Genomic DNA, 17,936 nt, shown 5'->3' on the forward strand with positions numbered 1-17,936 from the left:
CCTTTGTGCACCAAAAAAATTGTGTTATCCTCATTTCTATGGACGTTCCTCCTGGTCCATTTCACAGCCACTTCCCACGCACTTTCCGCATCCTCCAGGTCCGTGGCCAGTATCACTCCTTTGAGTGCCTCCACGGTATCCTGGTAGTGATCCCGGAGTATCATGACGCTTGTACCCAGCCAAATCCGGGCATTGCCCCCAGCATCATTTGGGTGTGGTCCGTGGGCATTGCCGGTTGTACCACACCCTGCAGCCAAGTCGCCGCCTGATCAAGACCCCTTGGGGCCTGTTGCTTTGACATCATCATCTGGTGAAGACGTACCTTCAAGTATTTGTGCAGTGCTCTCACCAGCTGCTTGAAATTTGTCTCTATCTCCGCCATTACTACGAAAAGAAGGGAAAAGAAGCCTCTATTAGATATTGTATCCTATCCCTTTACTCCTACTATTTTATATCACTGAGCTTGAAACCCGCAGGTTTCCCGTACCTGGTACTCACCTCCGTCGAGAGGTATCCCTTACCCCAATGGGTACCTACCCCCTACACCCTTGACTTACTGTCCCCTCCCCCAGTCTCTCCCTACCCGATACACAGAAAGGAGAAAAGAAAGAAAGATCCCGGGACGATCCTGATTCCGCATTGGTCTGCCCGTGAGACCAGCCTGGGTTTTCCTAGTGTAGTTCCGTCCTATATTACATTTGGTCCGTCCTGGAGCTGCTCCGTCCCCCGGTTCTAATTTACTTACACTTGAGCGGTCCCCTTAGGACCTAACCCTAATTCCTGGAAAACAATAATCGTAGTAGCAGGGGATCAACCATCCAGCCATAGTGGTTTTTGTGGTGAATTATCAGCATTAAGCTGGTTAATTTTTCCTAAAAAGAATGCACATGTTTATTTAAAAAAAGAAGTTAAAATATCCTAAAAGTAGTGTCTTTGTTTTAAAAAAAGGGGGGGCGTCAGGGGGAAAACATTTATCATAGTCTAAATTATTGAGTACTCGCAAACTCACACCTTGATTATTCTATATATATACACATATGTATGTTTTAATTTTTTGAACCCTCTGCTCAGTCATGTCCTACTAGCTTAGCAGGTAAATGGTCTCCTGCTTTATATAACCTTAAAGAATATGCATAAGTGCTTGGGGAAATCCCCAGACAAAACTCCGTAGGACAGATAAATAAATAAAATTTAATTAATTAAATTAATAAACCCAACAAACAAACAAATAAATACATAAATAAATAGATAAATAAATACATAAGTGCGTCAAGACATTGATCAAGTAAAAAGTGAACACCAAATCACAACCAATCAAAGTATATAAGTGCTTTTATTTGTATAAGTGCATTTCACATCACTCAACGTGCAAAGAAACCAAAAAAAACCTTTGTAATGTCAAAAGGGATTCCCCTAGCATACGCAGGTAAGAGATCATGTAATAAAATCAGAGCAGTTAGGGTTAGGTGTAAGTTGGGCCGCAGGGACAAACATCTAAGAGTTAGTTACATTCGAATTAGGTTTAGGGTTAGGGGCAAAAAATCCAAGATCTAGGGCCCTGAGGCCCCAGAAATGGTTGTGCACTGGCCCACTTTCTACTGAATACCTAAGGTCACCCAAGGCCAAGAAGAGAAAACGATGCCGTACCCAAATATCCCCATAATTTGTGTGAGTATTTAGTTTATGTATGTAGATGCTGACCAAATTGGGTTATATTATTTTCCATATATGTTTGTGTATAGTGTGTATAGGCATCCCAACAACCTATGTGTCAGTAACTGGCCAAACCTTTGCCTGTTAAATGGCGTGTTGACCAGGACTGGATTCCAGGAGGATGAGGTAAGTGTTTTAAAAGGTGTAAGATTATTACTTTGTCTAGATAATAGCTTTTACGAGTTGATGAGTCTAGTCGATGGAACAATCAGAAGAACCGAGCCCGGGGACCAAGAATGAAACAGACACCGAAGTACAGTTCACTCAAAGTCAAAGTTTATTACAAATGGGTTCTGTAGCGTCTGGTCGGACCAAAGGCCAACACATGGGATCGTAAAATGTAAATGGCCGAGCTATCACCTATCTGGACTGACCAGGGGACATTCCGACACTCTCCCTGAGCTTCAAAGGCATTCTCGGGGGGGGGGTCCCGAATGCGTCCTAAGGTGACAAAAGCCATGTGGCACCAGGAACAGAGAGAGATTCAAAGTCTACCAAAGAATGTCTCTTTCTCCCCTCTTGCCACCTTAGAAAGGCTTAAAGTGTAAATAATTGTTTCTACCGGTTATGTTTGTTCCCATGATATGCTAGCCTAACCATAATATCAAAGGCATAGGTGTAACACCTTAACTAGGCTCATAATTGTGTTCTTGTACAAATTATGGGTCAATGTTCTAATAACCCTATCATGTTTCATACATAAAGGTTCCCCTTTTCCTTCTTTAGATGATGGTGTATAGCACAGTAATGTATTGTATACCATACTCGTTTTATTTTCATCTAAGAATATTACAGCGCCAAAACTTCCAGTTGACCATAAATGCAAATGAGTGTTGAGCCGGACAAAGGAACATTTCCCGCTCAAAAATCAGCTCACTACATTGGATCGCCCACTCCGGAGGGGCGTGACGCCCTCAGGGTTAAAACATCTGTGCACGGAAGAAAATGCGCTCGTTGCTGTTCCTTCAATATCTCGAGACCTGTCTCCTCCCTGGAGACAGCCTTCTTTCCGGCAGTTTGCTTCGGCTAAGTTCGCTCTTCCTTCGTCAGCCAATCCGGTTCTCAGGGAGAACCCAACGGACTCACCGCTCGCTTTAAACGCATCAGGACTTCCATCAGCGCAGACCAGAACATGTCCCAGCACATCTAAAAGCCAATGCAAGTATCTGGTCTATTTATAAATAGCTGCGCATAAGTTTTACCCCTTTCAATAAGGAAATTGTCCTTGATGGTTTATGCAGATGTGAATTGCTGATGTAATACTGCCACTCCTACTTTGTCTATTACTTTCATTCTTTACTGCTTTTACGTTCCATGTGTGTTTGTCTAATTGTTCATCATTGTTTAGTTAGTTGGTTTATTGTTTAGTTACTTTGTCTCGTAGTCAATAAAATCCCAAAAGTACACCTGAATTGAATCTGTTATTTGTTCATATAACTCGAAGTCAATGAAATAAGATCTTAAACGTTATTTAAGCTGTATATTGTATTACTATTTTAGTAATACAAATTGTACGAACATAGGAAATATTATTTTATCCTGATCAGAAATTTAATGTTTCTTAAACGTTTGTAAAGCAGTAATCCTTTATTGAGGAGTGAGTTGGAAGTCTACAACTTTAGTTTGCAGGACAAACGAAGTCGTCAGATAACTTAAAGCAATTCTATAAAGGTTACTTGTACTTAATTAAACAATTCCCCTATCGGGAAATTGATATTTGTTGTTAACGACAAGCGAATTATATTCATAAACTAATGAATATGCAATCCATTTGAGTTAATTATTCCCCAAAACTCATAGTCGTTACAGTTCAGTTTATATATATGCAAAAGAGGAAGTGAGATTTGGGCTCAAATCCCTCACATTGTTGCACAGCGCATATATCACACATTGTTAGTTATTCCTGTCTAGGACAATTTATTAGTGCTTGGTTATACGTCGGTGCCACTTATAACACACCATGAGATATATCCTTTTAAGGAAGCATATATCATCTAAGGAAACATATATTAACCTCCTAGGTTACTTGTAACAAGAACATGCATGGGGACCATGGGATTCATGTGAACCATCAATGACCAAGATTCTAGAATCTCACAATGGCCACTTTAAGACGAACAGTCTTACAAATAACCATGTACCCCTACAATAATCAAAACATATATTCAAAATAGTTAGTTCTCTTTTTATCACAGTTTCATTTCCTATTTTGTTATATTGCGTCTCCCAATATAAACCTATGCTTATTGCTGTTATCCCAACAAGTGCTAGAAAACCAGTTATTCTATTCATCCCCCACATTCCTCAAGTTATATTTGATTTCAGGAATTGTGTAAATAATCTGGGTTCGGTGGCAACCCTTGGGTCTTCGTTTTTACTCTTATTTCTCCTTCAATCTTCTCAAATGAGTATAAGACTCTTTGACCTGCTTGTTCATATCTCAGTATTATGCGTAAGGGATTTTGAGCTTTGTTCAAGGCGCTTATCACTATCCCAATAATTACTTGGCCAAATTCAACAAGAGCATCATCAACAGTGCACTCGCAGAAGGAGTCATTTTCGAATATATCCATACGATATGAGAATAGATCAATTTGGCCCTTAGTGTACTTCAGGGGTATTAGGGGGTCGGCACTGTTGACTCAATGGGCCATCTATCTTCTTGCTTTGGGTGGCCCCCACCTCAAGAAAGGTAGTTCTTTCCTCAGCGTAGTCAGTGCCTCACCCACCCTAAAATACACTAAGGTGAATCCCCTTTTGAGATTCTATGTTAAATTGGAGCTTGCCTGCTCTCCTGAAGAACACAACTTCAATCTCGAAGCGTGTTTCCACTGTGGCTGGTAATCTGTCAGAACTCCTGTCCGGGTTACGGCAATTACAGTTGCTGGTCCGTGGTACTTTGGTTCTCCAACCTTAGTGGGCTTCAGACTTTTCACGAACACTCTTTGTCCTGGAACAAAACTATGAGTGGGGTTTTCTGACGGCAGAGGAAGACACAGGGAAACATCAGCACATATAGAATTTAGCTTTTCGACAAGGGAAGTCACGTAGTCCTCCTGGATCACCTGCATGTCACCTAAGGAAGAAATGCCGGCGCGGCCTTTGACCCACGGGGTCGGGAGGCCTCCCCATTAGCACCTCGAAAGGTGATAACTTGGTAGTGGAAGATGGGGTCATCCGTATTTCGGTTAACACGGCGGGCAACAAATCTAGCCATTTTCTCCCCGTTTCGAGTGCGGCTTTCGTTAGGCGAGTCTTTAGCGTGCGATTGCATCGTTCTACGACTGCTGAGCTCTGCGGATGATACGGAATGTTGAAGTGCCAATCAATAGACAAAGCTTTTGCTAGGAGCTGTGTCACCTTTGACGTGAATGGCGTCCCGTTATCGCTTTCGATAGTCGAAAGTATTCCATAACGCGGTATTATCTCCTTCGTTAAGATCTTAACTACCATCTTAGCATCCTCTTTCGCGCACGGAAATGCTTCTGGCCACTTTGAGAATCGGTCAATGATGACCAAAAGATATTTTAGATTTCCTACCGGCGGCATATGAGTAAAATCGATCTGTACATGTTGGAACGGTGATTCTGGGTGTGGCAACGCATCATGCTTAATTGCTTTGTGTGGATTTACCTGCGCACATGTTAGACATGCGTCCAAAACAAGTTTTGCCGTTTTATGCACATCAGCAATGCAATACAATTGATTAATTGCCTGAACAACTTTTGCACAGCTTGTATGAGACAAACCATGGTAGTGCCTTATTAGAATAATGAATCCTAACTTTGGTATTGCAATTCTACCCTTTTCATCTCTTATGATCCCCCTTTTGTCCGTATCTGGTATATTCGTTATGTGCACGGTCATTGCTATCTGTGTTTCATCTTTTTGGTGAAACAGTGATTTAATCTGACTTCTGGCTGCTGTATTTGCAGCTTCATCAGCCCTGCGGTTCCCTAACGTTTGTTCATCCTCCCCTAAGGCATGACCTTTGACCTTCACTATGGCCACTTCCAACGGGAGCTGAACTGCTTCCGTTAGCTGCCCTATCAGATTAGCATGTGCTATGGGCTCACCATCGGCTGTTTTGAAACTTCTTGCTTCCCACATTTTAGCATAATGGTGAAGCACACTCCACGCGTACTTGGAGTCTGTGTAAATTGTTTCTCGCTTCTCTGTCATTAGTTCACAGGCCCTTATTAATGCTACCAATTCTGCCGCTTGAGCCGAATTGTAGTCTAGAACAAAAGCTTAAATTACTTCGCCTGAGTCTGAAACTACAGCATAGCCACAAAGGTAGACACCATCATAGGGCTTTGAACAAGACCCATCAACATAGTTGCTGTACTGTTCGTGGGGACTTAATGCTTCTTATCAACTGGATCCTGTCTGTGGATATTGCTCTGAGGCCCTGCATCAGTACATGACCTAAGTAATTCACCTTAGTCTGGACCCATTGCAGTTTTTCTTTCGAGGCCTTGAAACCTGCGTCCGCAAGCACATTGCAAACAATCACAGATGCTTTTTCACAGTCCTCCTCCGTCTCTCCTGAAACCAGGATATCATCTGCAAACTGAAGCACACACACCGTTGATGGCAAATCAGTCATTCTTGCCAAAGTTTTGTGCACTGCTGCCGAAAAGACAGCGGGTGAGTCTGCATAACCCTGTGCAAGGCGTGTCCATGAATATTGTTGCCCTCTATATGTAAAAGCTAACAATGGCTGAGTCTCCAGGTGTACCGGCACAGAGAAAAAAGCTGCACACAAATCAATGACAGTGAAATACTTGTGTGTGTAAGGTACCGAATTCATAACAGTCGGAACATCAGGCACAATTGGTGCCAGTGGTATAATTAATTGATTGATAGCCCTCAAGTCTTGAGTTAATCGCCAAGTTTTTCCATCGGCTTTCACTACAGGGTTAATTGGTGTGTTGTATGGTGAATGTGTTGGTTGGAGGACACGCTGCTGGACAAAATTTTCAATCAAAGGTTTAATACCTTCCTCTTTATCTTTTGACAAAGGGTATTGTTTAATTTAAACAGGCTTAGTTGTTTTAAGCTCTGCTTTATATGCTTCCATGTCAATGAAACCAGTGTCATCCTTGAACTGAGACCATAACAAAGGGTTAATCATGGAGTCCACCCGTGTAGGCATGCTGTCACAGGAAACCGGCGTGTGTGAGCCGTTTGCCTGCTCACATGTCGGTAATGGATCGATGGATGCCTGTAAACTGGACAGAAAAGAGAAAACAACTTGCTTTTTAGTAAATTTAATATCCATGCCCAATTTATGCATCATATCACGACCTAAAATGTTCAGCGGAGCCCCAGGTATAATGGTAAACTTGTGGAAAAATGGTTTAACACCTGAAGCTTTAACCTCCAAGAGAGGTGTCACATGACATGCGATGTCAGTTCCTGTTATTCCCACAGAGTGAATTATTTGATTAGTTATGGGACCCTCATATTCGTTAGATGTCATTGACGAAGCATCTGCACCTGTATCAAGCAAAAATGTTTGAGGCTGCCCATTCACAATAAGGGTAAAGTAAGGCAAATCCTCTCCGCTATTTGAGAATGTTAAGGTCATCATACATAATTCTGAACTGACTTCACTCTGTGGGCATCCCTAGGCTTGGTTTGGGTGCCATTGGGTATGATATGTGGCACCCGAGTTCTCGTTTCCTCGCTGTGGCGGACGTCTCCTGTCATCAGAGTCATGCTCTGCAGGACGTGCTGGGGGCTGTGTATCCCCCGAGTTCACTTTAGGTTCATTCTGCCTTTGCAACTGCCAGCAGTCTCGTTTAAAGTGTCCCTTCCTACCACAATGGAAACATGTCATATCTGACTTGCCCTTGATGGTTTGAGCTCGGGGTTAGAAGTTTGATTGCGGTTGTACTTCCCCTTTTTCTGGTGCCCTGTAAACATAGCATTTTCTACTTTTACCGTGAAGCCACCCGATGCATCTAACTCCCTTATCCGCTTTCCTAGAGCTTCTACGGTCATTTCGTGCAAATTCGATGTGGTGATTCTGATCAATTGCGCTTGCTTCGCATTCATGTTATTAAACATTGTGTTAATAAACAGAGGCTTTAATTCATTTGTCAATGGCAATTTAGAATCATCGGTCCACGCCCTTGTGGGAATTTAGATCCATATATGGATCGATATAAAAATGGATGATTGATGTTGTTTAAATCAGATGTATTTTCCTACATGACATGATTGTGAACAAAAGCTTGAAGCTGAGAGTTCTACAGTTGCCAGATGTTGCCAGAGATGGAATGTGGTCAGTTAGTGGGGGGTTGCAGGATCTGCTTATGTGTGAATGTGTAACAATAACCACATCTTATTTTTGGGGAAGAAATGTGTACACCCAAGGATCTTATTGTGGTTTAAACGTGCCTTTACATTTAATATGCTTAGGATTTTATTATTGTTAACTAACTATGCATAATACTGAATATTGAATACTGAATACTGTGGGGCTTTTCCACAGGATATTGCTATGTGTGTGTGAAAAGATTAGATTACACGGGGAGCCCCATGGAATGGGTGAGGGTCTTGTGTGCAAATTTGTTACAGATGTCGGGTTTGAAAAACAAGGCAGTGAGCTGATTGGCTGAGACAGGACAAAGAAGGAAAAGCGGATTGGACCCCGCCATGGAGAAGAGATTCGGCGAGAAATATATAAGCTTCTGAATGTGTATTTCGGGGTCGGTTCTTTGTTAAGACTGTTTTGAGTCTGAGAATCCACCGAAACAGCTGTTTGTTTGAGACTTCTGATCAATAAATGTCAACGTTTTCTGAACTGGCCTCTCTCCAATTTTTGAACGCGCAGAACATTGTTTAAATGTTCCTCAGATGGTGACCCCGAACGCGATTGGAGAAAGAGGCGTCTAAAGAGAATTGTAAAACTCGGAGAGTGACCGAAAATTGGGACGAGACAACTTTTGACTTCAACACGCTGTCGACAGAATTAAATAAGGTGAGCAGAGACCTGTTTAAACGAACTTCTGCAGATTGGATATTCCAAATTTATGTGTTGAATTTGAAGTATATCTGTACCGTTGATTAAAAATTTAAAATCGTTGATATTTGTTGATCAGAATAAAAGGATATTTTTTATATATATATTGGAAGACGGGGTGAGAGACCCGCGTGACGATAGTTACGAAAACAATAAGTTATTAAATCCCTTTAAACCACCGGCAAGTATTGAAGCCTTGCGGTGTAAGAAAGGGCGCTTTTAGAATTACGGCAAGTATAGAAGCCTTTGCTGTTTTATAAAAGTGAATAAGTTATTAAATCCCTTTAAACCACCGGCAAGTATTGAAGCCTTGCGGTGTAAGAAAGGGCGCTTTTAGAATTACGGCAAGTATAGAAGCCTTTGCTGTTTTATAAAAGTGAATAAGTTATTAAATCCCTTTAAACCACCGGCAAGTATTGAAGCCTTGCGGCGTAAGAAAGGGCGCTTTTAGAATTACGGCAAGTATAGAAGCCTTTGCTGTTTTATAAAAGTGAATAAGTTATTAAATCCCTTTAAAACCACACCGGCAAGTATTGAAGCCTTGCGGCGTAAGAAAGGGCGCTTTTAGAATTACGGCAAGTATAGAAGCCTTTGCTGTTTTATAAAAGTGAATAAGTTATTAAATCCCTTTAAACCACACCGGCAAGTATTGAAGCCTTGCGGCGTAAGAAAGGGCGCTTTTAGAATTACGGCAAGTATAGAAGCCTTTGCTGTTAGGGTTAGGGATTTGTGAGAGCCAAAGCCAAATGTCAAAGACAAAGCTCGGTGTGCACTGGCCACAAACCAGCTGACCACCCCACACGCCACCGGTCCGATCCCAGAGACAGTCCGAGCCACCATCCCATAGGGGAATTAATCTCAAAACGTTCCCATGGCCGTCAAAATGTATGCACCGCATCATAATCTCAGAAACCCTATCATTTAGAACCATTACCTTTACCGAGAATCCCACGAGCACAGGTTGAACAGGATTTGGTCACTGGAAGTAAACACTCACTGTAACCACAATATTTTTTTATATATGTATAGTAATAATAATAATCATCCTCTCCCTAATGCCCCGTATATATTATCCTATCTATCACCAATTTTTATCTATTCAAATATATACCCCTACCTCTATTAATATATGCCCCAAACCTGCCCTCATCCACATACCCTCCCATCTGTATTCATCCATCTGTACCTAAGTATATATATATATTTTTTTTTTTAGAGAGATTTTTTTCTAAAAAGGAAAAAAGGAAACCACACTGCCGCAAGTTCAAGGAGTATAATATCAAAATTGTTTATATTAATATAGATATGAAGTATAATAAAATTTTCTAATAGCATAATAATCAATCAATCTCATTTCAGCAATGTGGCATAGATGTCTTCCTAAATGGATTAGTGCGATCCCATAAACTCATTGGAGCAAATCCCCGTGTCTCCCTTACCCTCATCTATCGTGTGTAACAGTCTCCATCTGGTGGACAAACGGCGGAATGGTCCTGGTTAAATAAAACCGATGATTAACTGAGACAGAAGTGGTTTGTATATAGGTAGGTATAAGTGATCCCAACCATATCCATATCATATGTTCCATTCCATTAATAAGAAAAGTGGAGAAATGTCTCTTTGTGTGGACCTTAGTATCCATACGTTTATTATATTACCATAAAAGGCCCCACCGGGTCTTGTTGTCACACAGTCAAAAAAAATTCAAAACAAACATTCTGTAAAGGGTTGTTTGAGGAGAATCAGAACACACCGGTAATAGCAAATATCCTCAAAGGATGGGGTTTGTTCTAAGTGAACTTCCATAGGTCACACACAAGAGAGGGCACCAGCAGTGGAGTGGATATTTATATAATAATAATATTACTAATATTATGAATAATAATACAATAGAGGTATTTTAATATCTATTTGTGATATATATATATATATATATATATATGTGTATATCTATACATAGTCTGTTATTTAATTAGTATCCACGAGGGGAGAGGGGAAACGCCCTAGATAGTCATCTCCAAACTGGGGGTCTTGGCTGTAGGTGTAGGGCAGATGGGGGTAGGCCATAGTGGCATGCATACTGACCTACTCTGAGGGTGGCCCAAACAGAGTATTCTATTGACTAGGGGTCCTGGCTTTAGGTGTAAGAGCAGAGGGAGGGCAGGTCATCGTGACCTGCAAGCCGATTTGCCATGAGGGCGGCCTAAACAGAGTAATCTATAGACTGGGGGTCCTGGCTTTAGGTGTAGGTGCAGATGGAGGTTAGGTCATAGTGGCATGCATATAAATTTCCACGGGGGTGGCCCAAACAGAATGGTCTTTTAGACTAGGGGTCCTGGCTTTAGGTGTAAGTGCAGATGGAGGTTAGGTCATAGTGGCATGCATATAAATTTCCCACGGGGGTGGCCCAAACAGAGTGGTCTTTTAGACTAGGGGTCCTGGCTTTAGGTGTAAGGACAGATTTAGGGGGCATGGTAGGGTGTGGCAGCATGAGACCCCCATATATTCCTAGGTGGTTGTTATTGGGGTTGCTATTGTACAGGGGTGCCTGACCTTAGGGTTAGGGTAATTTTTAGAGTGGGCATCGTCTCTCATACCGCTGTGCGCCTCCATCATGTGTGTGATATCCTATGGTCCCCTGTAAACAAAGCTGTGTGTTTAAAGAAACATAAAGGACTGTGCTCGTGGGATTAACGGCTCCAGTGCAGGCATTTCCAAGGAACCGCAATCAGAGCTGTCATCGTCCGTGTCACCCCGGTCCTTGCTTATGGAAACTAGGCACAGGGAAAGCAAACACAGATCAGGTTATTAGACAGTGACAGTGTTATGCAGGCGTGAACAAGGGGGTGTTACGGTAGGCCTATATCCTGTGTAACCAATGATCTACATCTCGTTGAGGCCTGCTGGATACTGTGTGTTAAGCCTTTTCATCCAGGCACCCTCCGTCTTAAGTCTGTCTTTTAATGACCAGAGCATATTTGACTGCAGGCATGTGATTCTAAGGGACTGGAGATCATGTATCAGAAAATGTTGTACGAGATATCGTCGTGTTTTAATGTTATTTATGATGTTGTGGGTATGTTGGTATAGTCTGACTCGAAGTTGATTTTTAGTCTGGCCCACATATTGTTTGCCACACTTAGCACAGTAGATAAGGTATACACAGTTTGATGATCTGAGGGACAGAGACTGTTTGATTTGGAAAATCTGTCGTGAGCTCCCGTTCGTAACCCATTTGTGCTGGACATAATATTTGCTTTTACCACTATTTCCCTTCCTGGGGGGTGGTGGAAGCTTGCTGTTAACCAATGAGTCTGAGAGGTTTTTGTTTCTCCTAAATGCTGCTATAGGTCTATGTCTTTCGAGTATTGTCGTTTCGTTTAGGATCTTATAGAAGTTTTGCTTGACCAGCTTGTTTAATGTAAGACCCTGCGGGGAGAATTTTGTCACGAAGGGTAAAATTTTGTCTCTGACTGGCATGTTCAGGACCGGCGGTATTTTCGGCTGCAGAAAGGTTTTTCTTATATCCCTAAGGAAGGATCTGGAATAATTCCTCTGTTTTAGTGATTTGAAAAGTGTGTTTGTGGCCGCTTCAAAGTGAACTTTTTCTGAGCAAATTCGATGGAATCTGAGTAACTGCGATTTGATAATACCTCTGAATGTGTGCTTCGGATGAAAGCTATCCTTATGGAGTAAACAGTGCGTGTCCGTTTCTTTAAAGTAGACTCTGAAATCGAGGTTGTGTGTGGTGGGGAATTTCTCCCCTTTATATGTGATTACGTCCAAAAAGTTAACCTCGGAGATGTCCAGTGTGTGTTTTACGGTAATAGATTCCTGGTGTGTGTTTAAGTGTTGGACAAATGACATGAATTCTTCCTCAGAATAGGTCCACACGCCCCAGATGTCATCCAAGAATCGAAAGTATGTGCATGGTTTCAAATGTGCTGTGGCCAGGGCGGACTCTTCCCATTCGGCCATGAAAATGTTTGCGTAGGACGGTGCAAATATCTTTCCCATCGCCGTGCCCTTAATCTGTAGATAGAATTTAGAGTCGAATTCAAAATCATTTTTTGTCAGATTAATTTCCAAGAGCTTCAGAATATAATCATCGGGCCTGGTGGAATCTGGGAATTTATTCATGCATTTCCTTACGGCCGCCAACCCCGTTTGTGTGTCAATGTTTGTGTATAAGCTGTCAATATCAATGGTAAACAGAAATGCGCCCATGGGGATGTGTATTTTACGTACTTTTTCAATGAAGTCACTGGTATCTCTCAGGTAACTCGGGTGTCTTATCGAGATGGGGTTTAAATAATGTTCAATGAATTCCGCAGTATAATAAGTTTCACTTTCACAGTCCGACACAATGGGTCTGCCAGGGGGAACTACAAAAGGGATGCTCCAGTCTTTTGGATCCTTGTGGATTTTCGGCAGGAGATAAAATCTCCTGGGCCGTGGGGTGCCCGACCCCGATAGGTATTCAACTTGTCTCTCTTTCAGCAGCCCCTTTTCTGCCATTTCATCTAATATGTTTTTTACTTCTACCTGGGTGTGGGGGTATATGGGTTCCTCTAGAGAGCGATAATGATGTGACACCGCCAGTTGTCTCTGTCCCTCAGCCACGTACTGTTCTCTGTCCATTAACACTACTGCATTGCCTTTATCGGCCGGTTTAATAATGATTTTTTGGTTTCGTCTGAGTTCCGTGAGGGCCTGTTTTTCACCTTCTGACAGGTTGTTTTTTCGGTGTGTTTGCCAATTAAGGTTCTTGTATGCTTTCCAGTCTGATTTAAGGACGTCTGTGATTTTTTGGGGGAGACTGGATAACGACGGTGTCCAGCCCGTGCCGTGCGTAAATGGTAGTTTCTTTTTGTGACTTTTCTTCCGTTCGAAATATGCGGCCAATTTAATTCGTCTGTGATACTCTTGTAAGTCTGCTAACAGTTCTTTTTTATCCCTCCCTGGCGCCGGGATAAAGAAGAGTCCCCTGGAGAGGATTAAAGTCTGTTCTTCCGAGAGAACGAAGTTTTTGGACAAATTTACAATCAGCTTATTGTCCATCCCCATCGGTCTAATGGTCCCTATAAGTTTAAATGTTCTGCCCAGTGTGTCAGCATGGCTCTGGCCGTCAGAGAGTTCCAATGTATGTTGTCCGTATCTACCCAAAAATCAGCGGGTGGTAAAAGGGGTATAAAATTAGTATTGTTCTGTAAGAAGGTGTTTAGCTGTTCTAAGAACAGTTGTTCGGCCATGGCAAGTTTGGGTGAGTAATTCACCAAGGGGAAATACAATTCGGTTGTGGGTAACCGTACCGTGGCCAGTTTAATCAGGTTTTGGAGTTCCTTAACTGTCGTGACTCGGAATCTTTGGGACCTGTTGTTTAAACCCAATGCGAAAATGATTTTTTCGGGAATTACAGTGAATGTGGCTCTCTCTATGAGGGTGGTTGCATGTTGAAACTTTGCCCCCGGGAAGCTGTCTATCTGTAACTCACTCGTCTGGTACGATGGAATTCTGGATACGTTAGAGTCACCCAAAACCAAGTATTTCTTTTTAATGTTGAGATTCCAGTCCCTATGTTTGTTTTCTGTGTTGTCGTGACGATATGGTCGTGCCGCAGGGCCAGGGGTATGTTCGTCCGAGGCTATGTTGAAGGTGGGGTTACGCCCCATTCCCCTCTGCTGGCTGTCTATGGGCCTTATTGGTATGGGTTCCGCAATGGCTGCTGACGTGTGGGGTTTCGCCTGACCAGTGGGCAAGAAAAGATCTGGGTCGTATTGGTCTAAAAATTTGGTGAGTGGCGAGGGGGATTTTTCTGTGTCAAGGGGGTTTTGTAATGGGCCGGGAATTTCGGCTAAAGACAAGATTTGTTCTGGGTTTATGTGGCTCATGCCTGAATCCGTTAGCGGGATCGGAATATCACCCTGATTATTAAATTCGTACATTATTGGTACCGCTCCTAATAGAGGTCTAGCCTCCTCCGCCTCTCCCTCTTTAGAGCCCTGTGACCTGCGGGGGGTTATATCAAGGGGAGACGGGACCATCTCGGACCTAGGGGTGAGCGTCTGTGCTGCGTACCTGGCGATATCGTTCTCTTCATCCTGTGAATCAAACAGGAGAGGGCTCATGGGCATGTTAATTTCGGCGATCGGAGCGTCCTCCTGTGGGGCATTATCGGCTAAGTCCTGTATGGGTCTAAGCGATTTTGAGTGTTCTAGGGGAGGTATGTCCCCTGAAGAAATCAATTGGGGTGGGTGCTCCACCGTTGCGTGTTTATCGGCTAAGTCCTGTATGGGTCTAAGCGATTTTGAGGGTTCTAGGGGAGGTATGTCCCCTGAAGAGATCAATTGGGGTGGGTGTTCAACCGCTGCGTGCGTTGTGGTTTCGTTTTGTCTATCACGGGCCGCTCTACGGGGTCTCTGCTCTAACGGAGTCTTTTTGATGATGTCTGTGGGAGGTAAAATTATGGGTAGGCCAACATTACCAATAGGGGTTAGATGTGGCACCCGCCGATCCGGGCTAACGTTCCATGTGTTCGTAATTAAACTAGGAGAAGTCTGTATGTGTACGTGTATGTGACTACTACCTTTTCGGGGTCTAACCGCGGCCGTGTGATCGACGGGTGCCATTTGGGTGCCCACTCCCGTGTTGTTGCCACCACCTCCGCATACGAGCTGCGTGTTGACTCCCGTGGGGGTGTTGTTGTCACTGGCCGGTCCCCAGTTGCGATTGCGTCAGGTTGATCTGTCACCCTGTGTAACACCAATTCCTCTACACGTCGAAGGGATTCGGGTTGAATTCTCCCTGAAAAAGTACGGTTAGCCCAACGTGATGCCACCTCGAATGCTTGTGGCCAATCTGCGCGGTCCGTTGACTCAACTAGATCTCGCTGTGTGCGCTCTATGAGGTCTGCATAATGTTCACGAAGCAGCCGCAACGCATTGTATGACCAGTTCTGCGCGTTAGCGTTCAGTAATTGCATGAGTTTTGCATCCGGTCTAGCTGGCTTCACCGTTTCAACAAGCGTTTGAATCATACGCCGGAATGTGACAGGCGTGTCACTCACTGATGTGCCCACCACCTTATTTAAGTGATGTGTGAAACGCATAAGGTCGTATATCAGTCGGATTGCGGTGCGCAAAAGTGGGGGAGCAGGGAGGAAGTCAATTTTAGTTTGGTCCCGGTTGTTAAAATCCCCCCTCAAACGTCCGTTTGGAGGAGGCGGAGATCTCTTACGTGTCTGGGTTAAATCTCTCGGTTGGGTAATCAATCGTGGTAGGGTGCTAGCGCGTTTAGCATGTTCGGCTCTGTTTCTAAAGGAGACCGAGCCCGGTCCCTTAACATTTTTCTTGTGTATCAACCCTCCAGATTTACCCGTTTTATCATTGTCGGAATCAAAGTTAACGTTGCGGTTGTCCCTCACGTGAGCTCCTCGTTTCACATATGGATTAAAGCCGTCATCATATGTGGGACGTGTGGGTCTCGAATTAACACGTATTGTTTTTTTCAAGCCGTTATTTATTTTGCGTGTATGTGCGTTAGGGTACTCACTGTTCACCAGCCGCTGTGGGACGTCCCACTCAGGATCGGGCCCGTCCGGAGAGTAATTTGGTTTGGCTCGCGGGTCACGCGTACCCTCTCCACGCCGTTCGTGAAAGTACGGCTGCGGTCTCTCCCGTGATTCTGTGTAGCGGTGGTGATTGTGGTGTGAGAAATGGATGTTTCCATATTTTGGTGTTGCACGGAAACGTGCATTTGTGTTTCTTCCGTCTTGCTTCTGTTCCTCTTCGTACTCCCTCGGTGCTGCACGGAAACGTGCATTTGTGTTTCTTCCGTCTTGCTCCTGCTCCTCTTCGTAATCCCTCGGTGTTGCACGGAAACGTGCACTTGTGTTTCTTCCTTCTTGCATCTGATGGTGCTTAAGCATCGGTACCTGCATTGGTCTTTTTCCCATTTTCTTTCGCGGAGGCCGTTGTGTGTAAACCGTCTCCGTGACGTCCTCCAGTGCGGGCATGGTAGGGAAGTTGGAAAGATAAGCGTTGTCGTTGTACCGTGTGTAATGTCCGGGGCGCTCGTCCGTTACTTCCTGGTCCGCGATCCCAGCTCCCGGTGTATCGAGTAGGAAGCGTACGCCTCGTTTATCTCCCCTAATTGGAAATTGGGGCCCATCCATCCGTGACATCCGTGTAAAGGCCCTGCGGTTTGGAGGGGACCCCACGGTTCGATGGTAGCGTTCCCTTTGTAGGCTGCGGCCCCTAGGTCGGGCGGAATCCTCGGTCCATCGCCCGTCGGGTGCCGTACTATTGATCCAACGGCCGTCGTCAGCCATGGTAGCACGGAAACGTGCTGTTGGGGTGGAAGAACGATCAGTCCTTCTAAGCAATGCATTTGAAGGCAGAATGCGTAGTCGTGGCGCGCCTCGCCATGCCATTCCGCCTCCGAACTCATTCGGTTCTACTTCGCAAAACATCCGGATAAAATAAAGAAAATCAAAAGAAAAAGTAATATGAAGATTTTTAAAGCTTTAAAGATAGTACGTTTGAGTCAATCGCGACGTTTCGGCACTATCCGTGCCTTCTTCAGGCTGACTCAAACGTGCGTTTACAAGCAAAAATAAAAAATCGTGGTCTAGCGTATGTTCTCTTCTGCGAGTTGTAGCTACATGTGTAACATTGGCCTGTGAGTTGGCGCGGTGGATGTACGTTTTTCCCGCGGTTGCGTCGGCGTCAAGTGTCACCTGTTAGTGCGTAATACCTAATGAGGGTGGACGCAAAATGTGAGCCTACTGCCCCCCACTGGTCAGGCGTTAGGGTTAGGGGCAAAAAATCCAAGATCTAGGGCCCTGAGGCCCCAGGAATGGCTGTGCACTGGCCCACCCTCTACTGACCACCTAAGGTCACCCGAGGCCAAGAGGAGAAAACGATGCCGCACACGAGTGTCCCCACAATTCCTGTAATATTTTATTTGTGTATGTAAATGCTGACCAAATTGTGTTGTGTTATGTTATATTCCATAAATGTGTGTGTGTGTGTATATAGAGGCAAACCAACAACCTTTATGCATCAGCGACCGGCCAAAACTTGGTCTTTTAAATGGCGTGTTGACCAGGATTGGATTCCAGGAGGTGAGGTAAGTGTTTGAAAGGTAAGTAGGCTCCTTGTTATTTTGTTTTAGGTTTGAGATGCCCAGG

The sequence above is a fragment of the Barbatula barbatula genome, assembly GCF_947034865.1.
Source record: "Barbatula barbatula genome assembly, chromosome: 18".
Classification (NCBI taxonomy): domain Eukaryota; kingdom Metazoa; phylum Chordata; class Actinopteri; order Cypriniformes; family Nemacheilidae; genus Barbatula; species Barbatula barbatula.